This window comes from Coregonus clupeaformis, unplaced genomic scaffold (genome assembly GCF_020615455.1).
Source record: "Coregonus clupeaformis isolate EN_2021a unplaced genomic scaffold, ASM2061545v1 scaf0233, whole genome shotgun sequence".
NCBI classification, from domain to species: domain Eukaryota; kingdom Metazoa; phylum Chordata; class Actinopteri; order Salmoniformes; family Salmonidae; genus Coregonus; species Coregonus clupeaformis.
Window position 1 is genome coordinate 41,754 of NW_025533688.1, and position 13,548 is coordinate 55,301.

At 40.7% G+C, this 13,548-nt stretch overlaps 1 protein-coding gene across 1 annotated transcript in view; it reads left to right on the forward strand.

Moving 5' to 3' along the window:
• LOC121561151 overlaps positions 1-13,548 on the forward strand; it is an 85,268-nt gene that overhangs the window by 6,992 nt on the left and 64,728 nt on the right. The window lies entirely within an intron of this gene.

Below are 13,548 nucleotides of genomic sequence, written 5' to 3' on the forward strand. Positions count from 1 at the left end.
AATGTGTTCTGTTGGACCTACAGACAGTTAGATTAGTAGTGGTGGTGTGTTTTAATGTGTTCTGTTGGACCTACAGACAGTTAGATTAGTAGCAGTGGTGTGTTTTAATGTGTTCTGTTGGACCTACAGACAGTTAGATTAGTAGTAGTGGTGTGTTTTAATGTGTTCTGTTGGACCTACAGACAGTTAGATTAGTAGTAGTGGTGTGTTTTAATGTGTTCTGTTGGACCTACAGACAGTTAGATTAGTGGTGGTGGTGTGTTTTTAATGTGTTCTGTTGGATGTACAGATGTTTCCTCTCCTATGTCTCACTGTAGTGTCAGTTTCACTCTAACCACAAGAGGGCATCAGAACCTGTTAAAATGATACCTGGTGACTTCACGTCTCTAGGGGCTTTCATCAAGATAAGCAATGTCACCTGTAATGTCACCATCAGTATTGACTTCATGGAAGTTGACATAGTGTTATGTCACATTAGGCAATGCACCCTACATAGGGAGCTGTTCTGTCACCCTTTATACACCATTTGTATTGCTTATGAAGACTGTATGTATGCTATATAAAGCCTTTATAAGTTGTATTTAGTTTAATCACAGTCTATCCATCTGCTTTCCCAACAGCAGAGACCATGGTGGAGAGTGTTGTATCAAGCCTGGACCTGAGAACACCAGAGACCAGATATGTGAGTGTTAACTGATAATTGTTTTAAAATCAAAATACGATTAAAGCGTTCTTGAGTCCCAGGCAAGGAACACAATCATGATCTATTTGGTCAAAACAAACTTAAAGGTAGAGTCAGCAATATGATGTAGATGCACAAAGTAAACAGCATAGTGGGTCAATTTCTACAACATCTAAGGGCGTTGGAGCACGATGCTAAACTCCTCTGTTTTGGTCCCGTGGCTACCACGCTGTAAGAGAGTGAAGAGAACCCGTGCACCTGGGCAGATACTGTGTGAGAGAGAAGTCAGGCATCTTGCTCATCACAATATCTGCGGTGCTGCTCGTACAACATCATTTAGCTGACTCTACCTTTAAGCTCTCATCCTGGGATCTACCAGAAATCAGGCCCCCAACATCTCCAAAACATGGACCAGAACCATGTTGTTTCCTGCTTCCACAAACATTCATTAATATAACACTAATGTGTGCTAATGAGACTGTTGCTCACTTACATTCATTTTTATTACAAGTCTGTTTAATATCTATTAATTAGTTATTACATGAGATTGTCCGTTTTAAATAACAACTACTTTTGACTTCAGGGATTCCTCAGAGCTGTGAGACTTGTGACCATGTTGAGGTAAGTCATAATGTCAATTCTCACTTTTACATACCTTCAGGAGTCAGGCACAGTCTGAAAGCCAGGTGTGTACTGACCAACCATTCATACTGGGATATAGACAGTCCTGTGTTCTGCTTTAGTAATATAAACACAGTCTGAAAGCCAGGTGTGTACTGACCAACCATTCATACTGGGATATAGACAGTCCTGTGTTCTGCTTTAGTAATATAAACACAGTCTGAAAGCCAGGTGTGTACTGACCAACCATTCATACTGGGATATAGACGGTCCTGTGTTCTGCTTTAGTAATATAAACACAGTCTGAAAGCCAGGTGTGTACTGACCAACCATTCATACTGGGATATAGACAGTCCTGTGTTCTGCTTGTAGGAATGCAGGATTTTAGCTGTTGTCATATTTTGTCATTAGACAGTTTAATTGGATCAATCGCCAGCATTCCATGTAACATTGAATAAATACATTAGATAAGTTACTTTGGTTAATGGCCCAGTTTCCCGGACAAAGATTAAGCCTAGTCTTGGACCTTAAATAACTTTCTATTGAAACTTCCATTGATCATGCTTTAAATCCAGCACTAGACTCAATCTGTGTCCAGGAAACTGGCCCCATATGTATAACTGACATGCTTGTCCTTGTTCAGGACTCCACACACTGGCTTCAGATTGAACCCTTGACATCCACTGTCCAGGGAGTGACAATGTTCAGGTAAAATAACTACTTTTAACATTTCATTCCACTTGCTAGTGTATTTCCCCATTACCTTTGGGAATAGGCTTCTAATCCAACCTCTCCATTTGACGATTGACCCTCTCTACCATATCTTGCTGTTGCCCTCAGGCACAGGACACCCAAAGGGCGTTATGAGTGCACAGTGTCTGGTCTCCGCTGGGTGTGTGACGGAGATGTCATTCTGAAGTATCACTTCAGGAACTGGTATCCCTACAGTCACCTTCTGAAAGACATGCAGTACGGACAAGGTGGTCCATTGCTGGACATCACTATGGAGTTAGGTGAACTGGAGGAAGTTCATCTGCCACACTTTGTCTGTTTAGGTAAAACCATATAGACATAGTATTCAGAAAGACATTTCCATGTAACTGAGTTTCACTTCCTGAATGAATAAATGATAGGGGAGCGATAAAAGCGTCTGCTAAATGGCATATTATATTCTGGGAGTTTGAGTTTACTGTGATCTGGTACCGCATATTCTTTGTGTTTTAGTTGTTTGAATAATACAATATTTGTCTTTCTGTCTCCTTTTTATTGTGTTGTTCAGGGACCAACCCTTCCCTGAGGAATGAGATGAAGATTTTTTCATGTAGAGGAACATGGAGTGTCTGTTGAGGAAGTGCATGAGGTCACCAGATTCCATGCTAAGATTCTCCATCCCAAGTTCTCAGTTATCTCTGTTATACTGAGCTATATCTTTTCGCGGAACATAGATGTCCACTGTGAGCTGATGCTCTATCTGACAGTGAAAAAGCAAACACTAATTCCACGCCTATACCTGTTCCCCAGAAACCCCAGCCAAATACAGGTGAGGTACCATTCTTTTAGAGGTGACCTTAACTAAGCAGTGGTACGGTTTATGTTGACACTCATAACATGAAGATAATAGTTTGTTGCTAGTTTTCTGAATAATGTTTGAATAAGACTATACATTGACTGGCTGTGTATTTCATGCCTCGTTTCGCAGGCTGTGGAACAACAGGAAAAGTCTCAAGGGTCTTCAAGGGTTCTCATCTCAAGACCAGAGCAGGCCTTCAAACTGAATAGTTACTTCAGACTGAACATTCCCTGTTCTACCTACATCAATCCACCGGTACAGTTTTAGTAGACTAAGAACATGAATCTGACATTTTAAGTCACATTTCTATCCATTGCTCTCTCTCGCTCGCTGGCTCTCAATTCAAATGGCTTTATTGGCATGGGAAACATATGTTTACATTGCAAGCAATCTCTCTCTCGCTCTCTCCATCTCTCTCCAGAAGATTCATCTCATACATAGAGACTCCACACCAAGCTTTTTCAAGGCGGTTTTGAAAATGACAGGGGTTGACATTGAGATGGAGTTATTCGGTGATGATGAGAGGATTGCATGGAAAGAAGTGGTATCACAAGGTAGGAGCATATGTCAATCATAACTTTGTACTTATGTAACAGATGCTATTTAGAGTGATATAACCTCATTTTATTTATCTTTCAGATGAATACATCACTGCCACCAATTCAACAAGTAAGTAAACATGAGTTACAGTGCATTCAGAAAGTATTCAGACCCCTTGAATTGTTCCACATTTTGTTACGTTACAGCCTTATTATAAAATTGATAAAATCGTTTTTTCCCCCTCATCAATCTACACAAAATACCCCATAATGACAAAGCAAAAACAGGTTTTTAGACATTGTTGCAAATGTATATATAAAAAAAACCTGAAATATCACATTTACATAAGTATTCAGACCCTTTACTCAGTACTTTGTTGAAGCACCTTTGGCAGCGATTACAGCATCAATTCTTCTTGGGCATGATGCTACAAGCTTGGCACACCTGTATTTGGGGAGTTTCTCCCATTCTTCTCTGCAGATCCTCTCAAGCTCTGTCAGGTTGGATGGGGAGCGTCGCTGCACAGCTATTTTCAGGTCTCTCCAGAGATGTTCGATCAGGTTCAAGTCCGGGCTCTGGCTGGGCCACTCAAGGACATTCAGAGACTTGTCCCGAAGCCACTCCTGCGTTGTCTTGGCAGTGTGCTTAGGGTTGTTGTCCTGTTAGAAGGTGAACCTTCGCCCCAGTCTGAGGTCCTGAGCGCTCTGGAGCAGGATCTCATCAAGGATATCTCTGTACTTTGCTCCATTAATCTTTCCCTCGATCCTGACTAGTCTCCCAGTCCCTGCCGCTGAAAAACATCCCCACAGCATGATGCTGCCACCACCATGCTTCACCGTAGGGATGGTGCCAGGGTTCTTCCAGATGTGACGCTTGGCATTCAGGCCAAAGAGTTCAATCTTGGTTTCATCAGACCAGAGAATCTTGTTTCTCATGGTCTGAGAGTCTTTTGGTGCCTTTTGGCAAATTCAAAGCGGGCTGTCATGTGCCTTTTACTAAGGAGTGGCTTCCGTCTGGCCACTCTACCATAAAGGCCTGATTGGTGGAGTGATGCAGAGATGGTTGTCCTTCTGGAAGGTTCTCGCATCTCCACAGAGGAACTCTGGAGCTCTTTCAGAGTGACCATCAGGTTCTTGGTCACCTCCCTGACCAAGGCCTTCTCCCCCGATTGCTCAGTTTGGCCGGGCGGCCAGCTCTAGGAAGAGTTTCGGTGGGTCTAAACTTCTTCCATTTAAGAATGATAGAGGCCACTGTGTTCTTGGATACCTTCAATGCTGCAGAACTGTTTCGGTACCCTTCCCCAGATCTGGGCCTCGACACAATCCTGTCTCGGAGCTCTACGGACAATTCCTTCGACCTCATGGCTTGGTTTTTGCTCTGACATGCACTGTCAACTGTGGGACCTTATATAGACAGGTGTGTTCCTTCCCAAACATGTCCAATCAATTAAATTTACCACAGGTGGACTCCAATCAAGTTGTTCAAACATCTCAAGGATGATCAATGGAAACAGGATGCACCTGAGCTCAATTTCAAGTCTCATAGCAAAGGGTCTGAATACTTATTTCGATAAGGTATTTCTGTTTTGGAATATTTTTTATTCTGTATATTTTGTATTCTTCTGTTCACTCTGTCATTTAAGTCATTATTGTGGAGTCACTACAATGTTGTTGATCCATCCTCAGTTTTCTCCCATCACAGACATTGAACTCGTTAACTGTTTTAAAATCACCAATGCCTCATGGTGACATCATTAAGCAGTTTCCTTCCTGTCCTGCAGCTCAGTTCAGAAGGACGACTGTATCTTTGATGTGTCTGGGTGGTTTAATACATCACCCACAGGATAATTATTAACTTGACCATGCTTAAAGAGAGATTCAATGTCTGATTTGTTATTGTTACCCATCTACCAATCACTGCCCTTCTTTATGAGGCTTTCTAAAAGATCCCTGGTCTTTGTATAGTTGAATCTGTGCTTGAAATGCAACACTTGACTGAGGGACCTTCCAGATGTTGAATGTATGGGGGACATTTCCACTTTGACATTAGAGGATTCTGAGTAGATTGTTGATAAAACATTAATAATCTATTTTCAATGACTTCTCAATAAACCTAACAGGAATAATTATTATTTCAATTTTCTATTTTAAATTGACTGACTTTAATTGGAATTGACCACAACCCTGGAGTCAGCTCTATACAATAAATGACTATCAGAGGAATGATAACTGGAGAGACTGGAAGATGTAGAAACAGCTGCTGCTAACCCTAAAGCCATATTAATTTAATTGACCCCCCCTTCAGCATTAACACTCCCTGACATTCCTGCTGAGGAGTTTCTGAAGAAACACTGGGCTAAACTAATTCAGCGAACCAAAAACTCAATGCCAATAGCAGATGATCTGTGGTCAAAGAACATGATTGGTGAAGAAGAGCACTCCAGAATAACAGCTGAAACAACTGAACAGGACCGAATGAGAAAACTACTGAAAGCAGTCATCCCCAAAGGACCAGAAGTGACGGGAGCTTGTCTCAAAGCTCTCGTTGAACATGAAAACCATATTGTTAAGGACTTGAGTGAATCTAGGTAAGACAGTTTTCATTGCTCCCTCCCTTGAATATGTGTAATGATTAAAATATAGGTCAAATAAAAACACAGCTACCACAGATCAAAGAGGAACTGTTTTTCCAGAATGGAAGCATGTTTTTGTGTTTCTGTCTGTAATAAATGACTGTTATCTTATTGTAGTTACATCATAGGACCATCATCACATCATTATCTCAGGTGGAACTCCTCCTTCTCCTCCATACTTTCTGATCTCTCTCTTCCCTTCTCCTCCATACTTTCTGATCTCTCTCTTCCCTTCTCCTCCATACTTTCTGATCTCTCTCTTCCCTTCTCCTCCATACTTTCTGATCTCTCTCTTCTTCTTTCATCGATCTTCTCTCCATATTTAATTCTGATCTCTCTCTCCCCTTCTCCTCCATACTTTCTGATCTCTCTCTTCCCTTCTCCTCCATACTTTCTGATCTCTCTCTTCCCTTCTCCTCCATACTTTCTGATCTCTCTCTTCCCTTCTCCTCCATACTTTCTGATCTCTCTCTTCCCTTCTCCTCCATACTTTCTGATCTCTCTCTTCCCTTCTCCTCCATCCTCTTTCTTATAGAACCTAATCTGAAGACGCTGAGGCCTGTCTCCTAGTCTGTGGACTAAGACACTTCTTCACCTAATCTGAAGACGCTGAGGCCTGTCTCCTAGTCTGTGGACTAAGACACTTCTTCACCTAATCTGAAGACGCTGAGGCCTGTCTCCTAGTCTGTGGACTAAGACACTTCTTCACCTGATCTGAAGACGCTGAGGCCTGTCTCCTAGTCTGTGGACTAAGACACTTCTTCACCTAATCTGAAGACGCTGAGGCCTGTCTCCTAGTCTGTGGACTAAGACACTTCTTCACCTAATCTGAAGACGCTGAGGCCTGTCTCCTAGTCTGTGGACTAAGACACTTCTTCACCTAATCTGAAGACGCTGAGGCCTGTCTCCTAGTCTGTGGACTAAGACACTTCACCTAATCTGAAGACGCTGAGGCCTGTCTCCTAGTCTGTGGACTAAGACACTTCTTCACCTAATCTGAAGACGCTGAGGCCTGTCTCCTAGTCTGTGGACTAAGACACTTCTTCACCTAGGAATGTATTTTGTGTGTTTGTGTGTGTCTTTGTATATAATGTGTGTGAGTTGGTCTCTGATTACTGTGATTAGTTCAATGTAACGTCATATACTATACATTATAATCAGTCTGTTTTGGGTTAGCAGAATCATTGTATATCATTGGTTTTCCATCCTATCATGTTACCACACAGATGTGACTGTCTAGCTCAACGGTTCCCAAACTTTCCCATTCTGGAGACCATCAAATCACCGTCCAAAGCTCTTGAGGACCACCATTCACGGAGTCGCTGTTCTTTTTTCACATCAAATATATTGCTGGTCAAATTCTATCAATAGATGTAAATGTAACAAAGCCTGTAAAGGTCAATATTATTATAAACTAGTTGCATTGTGAAAAGGAATGTAAAATTGATTATAATACCATTAATACTCCCAACTGTTATTATTTTTGAATAATAAAATACTACAATCTAAAAGTAATTGAGGACCACCTGCACCACCCCCCAAGGACCACAGGTTGGGAACCACTGGTCTGGAGTCCTTCTGCCAAACCTGGTTGTTGTGTCACACTGCCCCCTCCTGGTAGCACTGCAAAACATCACCTCATTAAATAAAATCATTAATTTATAATGAAGTAGAGGAAAGGGACTCTTATTATAGTTGTATCAATGATGACGCTACTTCGCTTCACCTCCATTCCGCCAGTACGAATGAAACGAAGACCTAGAAAGAATAAGGTCGTGACCTCTGCGATTTTCCTTCAAAATAAAAGTCCGCAATAAAGATTGTGATTTTTTTTAAAACTGAAATTCGTAAAATGTTATTAGGAAATGTTAGCAGACTTAGAATGTTGTTTAACAATATGCAAAAAGCAATAAAGTCAATCGCTATTATAGCACAAATAATATTATAGCAATGACATTTGTTAACAGCATTGAAGTAATGATTACTAGACAGTTGTGAGATTGATCAATATAAACGTTAGCTTGAGAGTGTTCAGCCCCATGACCACGATCAGTGCCAAGTGGTGGAATAAGGGAACTGCTTGTGAAGCGTAGAACGGGGAAAATATACTGTATGTTGAAAACGGGTTTTATTGTGAGAGTAATAATGACATTATTTTATTTATTTAATTATATTGACATTGTGAATTCATGCAACATCTTGACAGGTTAAATATATTTGACCACATCAGTGCATTTGTAACGATAATAATCCATATAAAGTACAGTCATTTGTTAAATTAGAGGTACGTGTGAAAGTGAAACTATTGTGTAAATCCTATAAAAGACTGAGATAATGGAAATCCAATGAGAGATGGCTGATCTGCTCTGTTGGAAGATCTGTCAAAGCTGCATTTCACAGAGAGCACGTTTTTAGAGACAGGTGGGACTTTTTAGCAGAAAGTACAGATTGGCTCATCAGATATCGTTTCCCAAAACCAATCTTATAGGATCTTTGAGAGGATTTAAGACCTACTTTAGAAAGGCAAACCCATGCCATTCGGGTGCACGTAAATAGTGTTATCCATCCTCGGGTTTTTGACAACGGGCACTTTTCAGCCGGAGCTTGCTGATCGGCCAGCGGCATCTCACATCCCTCGATGAGCCAATGTTTTGGATGCAAACATTAGCAAAACGTACTGTAACATACAAATCCCACCATCGCGCAACAGGTTAAGAGGGGTTTAGGTGATGTTATGTGCAAAACACGCTACTGAATTTAGTGCTCAGGTGGAAAGCACGACTTGTTCATTCTGCAGAACAGCAATGTTGCCGATCCGCCTACAGGGGGAGCTGTTGAGGATGGATGGCGTATTGGTGAGTATTGCCTACTGCTAGTGTCAGACATTGAATACAACCAAAAGGTTTTATTTGTCTCACTCAGTTGTGGTTTGATGAGTAACAATGAGCGTTATAACTCCACGTGAGATACGCCCATCATTCACCCTTCATGGTGACAATAACGCCCTTATTTGCTGGATAGTTGGGAAGTATTGGAATTAGGCCCAGACAGTATATCTAAAGAACATATCCATGGCGAACTTGATCAAATGTCTTTGGAGGTGTTGGCAGAATGTTTTATTTTACAGTGACATTTGCTGTCGGTCTATCTGACCGTTTCTGAAAGACAAAAACAATTGCAAATTGTTGTGGACCTGTAAACAGATCGTTTGAATGAAGTAATGTTTTGCATTCATTTTTCCCCGAAACTAAATATGCTTCACTGCCCACAAATTCGGAAACGTTGTCTACTCGAAAAAATAAAAAATAAACCAGAGTTTATTGGTAGCCTACACACTTCAATACAAAAGATAATCTGTCTGTTCACCTGTTCCATTCTGCTGTATGTTATAAACCGCGCCGCGCACCCTATCATCTGCATAGAGCAAACACTTTAAATAATAGCCTCTCTGATAGGCCCAATTAAATGAGAAATGCGCATGGTAATTTGTTGTATGGCTACATCGGGAATATGAACTCATCATGGCCAGAAAAGGTGAGGAATTTATTATGCAATGATTATGATAATGTATTATGTTTATAATTGAAATAATGTCTACGCAAGAAATGTCACGTTTCAGCATTCAGACTTAGCCTACAAACGTCAAGGGAAAAGGTGAATCGTCTGTTCTAACGTTAAACTGCTTTAAAAAACAATTTTAGAATGTAAAGATACATGGATTTTCGTTCAAATATTTTTTATTGAACACACACAAGAATGGTGTATAGGTATGGAAGACACGTGTACAGTTCTTATCTAAACATAAGAGAACAGACATGAACAACATCACCCAGAGTTCTGGGCACAAAACAAATATTACAAAACAAGACATATAGAACAGGGGACAGGTAGAAAGAAAAAGGGTAGATGTAACCCCCCACGTATACTGCGTGTGTATTGTTGTGTATTGTTACATACTATTGCACTGTTGGAGCTAGGAACACAATCATTTCACTACACCCACAATAACATCTGCTAAATATGTGTATGCGACCAATACAAGTTCATTTGATTTAAATAATGAGAATTCATTATTGAAAAATATATTGAGAATAGTTGGTAAACCAATACATAGTCAGGGTTGGGGTCAATTTCATTTAAATTCCAGTCAATTCAGGAAGTAGACTGACATTCTAATTCCAATTCTAATTCTAATTCCTAATTCCAATACTCTAGGTCAGTGTATTCCAACCTCTCCTCTGGGATCCCTAAGGATCGCATTAGTTGATTTTGCCCTAGAAGTAACACACTTGATTCAACTAATGAACTAATTATCATCAAGCCTTTGATGAGTAGAATCAGATGTGTTGGTGCTAGGGCAAAAACATGTATTTAGTATTTATTAAAATGTTTATCTACCTGCCCAGGGACTAGGCTCCCGAGTGGCTCAGTGGTCTAAGGCACTGCATCGCAGTGCTAGCTGTGCCACTAGAGATCCTTGTTCGAATCCAGGCTCTGTCGCAGCCGGCCGCGATCGGGAGACCCAGGGGGCGGCGCACAATTGGCCCAGCGTCGTCCAGGGTAGGGAATGGCCGGCAGGGATGTAGCTCAGTTGGTAGAGCACGGCGTTTGCAATGCCAGGGTTGTGGGTTCAATTCCCACGGGGGGCCAGTATGAAAAATAAAAATAATAATGTATGCACTAACTGTAAGTCGCTCTGGATAAGAGCTTCTGCTAAAATGACAAAAATTTAAAATGGACTACAGTTGAAAACTAACTAGCTGGCTAAATCTGGCACATTCACATAAATGTTGATTGATATGCAGTATCACTGTCAATTACATTTTCAATAAATGAAATTAAAAGGAATGGACTGTATTTATGTGTGTGTGTGTGTCTCTGTGAGTGTGTTTCGGTCGATCTGTGTGTCTGAATGTGTCTTTGATAAGTGTGATTAATTCAATGTAACTTCACATTATAAATAGTCCATTTTTAAATTCATATGCTATACATTATAATAAATATTTTTGGGGGTTTGCAGAATCATTGTATATCATTGGTTACCCATCCTATCATGTTACCACACAGATATGACCATCTAGCGTCCTTCTGCCAAACCTGGGTGTTGTCACCGGGCCCTCTCTTGGTAACACCTGCAAAACATCACTAAATCAAATCCTGAAATAAAAATCCACTTTTACTAAATAAAATATGAATTTATGGGCTGAATACTTGCATTAAGTTTATGAAGACTTGACATGACATAAATATATACTATAAACCTATACGTGGTGAACCCGCCCACTGTGTTGAAATAGGAAGTACATTTATAAGGAAATAGAGAAAGAAATGGACACTATCGGTCGAAGAAAAATGCTTCTGAGGTTTGCAGCGTTCTTTTACAATTTGATGTAGAAAAGTGTTTTGTAAAAGTTAGGCCATCGCAGAGAGAGGTGATTTAGGGGGTAAGACATCCGCAGTATTGTTAACTTATTCAAATACTGGTTTCAACGTTCAATATAGATCATTTTAGGCTTACTTACATTGTCGCTGGATCTTATTGATTATCCTAGTCAATATGAATCAATGTTATATTATAGGCTACAGGGCTATGAGGTAGGGTATGGGCGATTGACTGCACATGATCGTGATTATTATCTTTGCGCTCTTTCAATTACTGGAGAAAGACGTGTATCAGGTAAACTAGTTTATTTGAAAAAAAAGTCAGTCTCGTCAATTCGGCCAAGTAAAAGTGACGTTCAGCAGTGGGCATTGAAACATTTTTTTTTTAACCCGAGTTCCAAGTTGTTTTGACCACACTGAAGTCGAAAGTCTGAGAGTTCCCAGTTGTTTTGATCGCACTGAAGTCGAAAGTTGGAGAGTTCCCAGTTGATTTGACCGCACTGAAGTCGAAAGTCGGAGAGTTCCCAGTTGTTTTGATCGCACTGAAGTCGAAAGTTGGAGAGTTCCCAGTTGATTTGACCGCACTGAAGTCGAAAGTTGGAGAGTTCCCAGTTGTTTTGACCGCACTGAAGTCGAAAGTCGGAGAGTTCCCAGTTGATTTGAACGCACTGGAGTCGAAAGTCATCATCAACTTGCTGTAGTCACCTCTGTTAAGATGAGGTGTTGTAAATGTAGTGTAGTCAGTCTGTTAAGGTGAGGTGTTGTAAATGTAGTGTAGTCAGTCTGTTAAGGTGAGGTGTTGTAAATGTAGTGTAGTCAGTCTGTTAAGGTGAGGTGTTGTAAATGTAGTGTAGTCACCTCTGTTAAGGTGAGGTGTTGTAAATGTAGTGTAGTCACCTCTGTTAAGGTGAGGTGTTGTAAATGTAGTGTAGTCACCTCTGTTAAGGTGAGGTGTTGTAAATGTAGTGTAGTCAGTCTGTTAAGGTGAGGTGTTGTAAATGTAGTGTAGTCAGTCTGTTAAGGTGAGGTGTTGTAAATGTAGTGTAGTCACCTCTGTTAAGGTGAGGTGTTGTAAATGTAGTGTAGTCACCTCTGTTAAGGTGAGGTGTTGTAAATGTAGTGTAGTCACCTCTGTTAAGATGAGGTGTTGTAAATGTAGTGTAGTCAGTCTGTTAAGGTGAGGTGTTGTAAATGTAGCGTAGTCAGTCTGTTAAGGTGAGGTGTTGTAAATGTAGTGTAGTCAGTCTGTTAAGGTGAGGTGTTGTAAATGTAGTGTAGTCACCTCTGTTAAGGTGAGGTGTTGTAAATGTAGTGTAGTCACCTCTGTTAAGGTGAGGTGTTGTAAATGTAGTGTAGTCACCTCTGTTAAGGTGAGGTGTTGTAAATGTCGTGTAGTCAGTCTGTTAAGGTGAGGTGTTGTAAATGTAGTGTAGTCACCTCTGTTAAGGTAAGGTGTTGTAAATGTAGTGTAGTCACCTCTGTTAAGGTGAGGTGTTGTAAATGTAGTGTAGTCAGTCTGTTAAGGTGAGGTGTTGTAAATGTAGTGTAGTCAGTCTGTTAAGGTGAGGTGTTGTAAATGTAGTGTAGTCAGTCTGTTAAGGTGAGGTGTTGTAAATGTAGTGTAGTCAGTCTGTTAAGGTGAGGTGTTGTAAATGTAGTGTAGTCACCTCTGTTAAGGTGAGGTGTTGTAAATGTAGTGTAGTCAGTCTGTTAAGGTGAGGTGTTGTAAATGTAGTGTAGTCAGTCTGTTAAGGTGAGGTGATGTAAATGTAGTGTAGTCAGTCTCTTAAGGTGAGGTGTTGTAAATGTAGTGTAGTCAGTCTGTTAAGGTGAGGTGTTGTAAATGTAGTGTAGTCAATTGATGATAGTATTATTATCAACCTACAGTGTATCATTTCTACAAATTCTAAACCAGAACGTGGCCATGCTTCCATGAGCCACTAGTGGGTGCTAAAGTTCAGCAGTAGCATTGGTATCAAACGTGAGGTGTCACTTTGCAGGAATACCAGTTACGCTTCATTCACGCTATAGGGCCGTTCTGGCTCCGGTGTTTTCTTTGCTCTTCAGGGTTCCAGCAGCTATGGTGGATGTGTAACCAGGCCAGCCTAGTACAACTCAGCT